Raw genomic sequence first — 536 nt, 5'->3', positions numbered from 1 at the left:
GTGTGTGTGTGTGTGTGTGTGTGTGTGTGTGTGTGTGTGGTTCCAATTTATTTTCTATGCCAGCAGGGGCCATGAGCCTGCCCAGAGGGCCTTTCACCTGCTGGGCACTGAGCAGTCATCTTTTCCTTGTGCATCCTCACACAGTGATGGCCTTGATGGTGGATCTTTAGAACAGGTAGAGAGGGTGTTTGTGAATGTTATTGGTGACTTGAGACAATATAATTGCATAAAACAAAAGTAGCTTGACAAACCTGGATCAACTGGTGAGGCCAGGTCACAAATGATGGGTATTCATCAGGTGTGGCAGATTTAAGAATCTTTAATGTGGGCCTCAGCCAACAGAGAGGAATATGGGCTTCTATTAAGGGTTGAAGAAGCTACCCCAGGAGAGCTTCATGACAAGAAGGATTTATTTTGGGAGAGCTAGAAATGAGTCCTGTTTAGTAAAGACAGGCACCGTTTATTTTATAAAATAAAACAGGGGGAGTTGTTGTGATCTAGCCGCCCTCACTCCCTCTGACTGACAGCTGATCTGC

The sequence above is a fragment of the Microtus ochrogaster genome, chromosome 8, assembly GCF_000317375.1.
Source record: "Microtus ochrogaster isolate Prairie Vole_2 chromosome 8, MicOch1.0, whole genome shotgun sequence".
NCBI classification, from domain to species: Eukaryota; Metazoa; Chordata; class Mammalia; order Rodentia; family Cricetidae; genus Microtus; species Microtus ochrogaster.
Note: the sequence above shows the minus strand (reverse complement) of the source record.